At 54.0% G+C, this 435-nt stretch overlaps 1 protein-coding gene across 4 annotated transcripts in view; it reads left to right on the forward strand.

Moving 5' to 3' along the window:
* TPM1 (tropomyosin 1 (alpha)) overlaps window positions 1–435 on the forward strand; it is a 29,832-nt gene that overhangs the window by 386 nt on the left and 29,011 nt on the right. The window lies entirely within an intron of this gene.

Raw genomic sequence — 435 nt, forward strand, 5'->3', positions numbered from 1 at the left:
TCTAACTTTTTCTCTTACCTGGGGACGCTTATTTCCCTTCTCCGGTTGCCGGAGCCCGCCAAGTCCCATCAAGTGCTAGAGGCACTTCGTTCTGAGGATCAGAAAACAGTTTTGGATCTGGGGGTGGGGGAGAGGAGGAGGGTTGAAGGGAATCAAGTCCAGAAAGTTTTAGAAGTTCTTCTGGACTTTTGACCGGGGAATATAAAACATTCAACTGGGGGAGGGGGGAAGTCCGGGAGTGGGGAGCGACAGTCACGGAGTTTTTTTGGTTAAAACAAAGATGGGACAGAAGAGAGGGTATGGCGGGCGCGGGATCGGGCCCATCCATTTCTTCTGCAACGCTAAGTTGTGGCCTTGAGCCCACTGAGACCTCGGTAGGAGTCTCGTCCCCGGGAGCGGTGGGGGGTATGAAGTAGCCTCGGGACAAGAGGAGGT

This window comes from Bison bison, unplaced genomic scaffold (assembly GCF_000754665.1).
Source record: "Bison bison bison isolate TAMUID 2011002044 unplaced genomic scaffold, Bison_UMD1.0 scf7180017845312, whole genome shotgun sequence".
Classification (NCBI taxonomy): domain Eukaryota; kingdom Metazoa; phylum Chordata; class Mammalia; order Artiodactyla; family Bovidae; genus Bison; species Bison bison.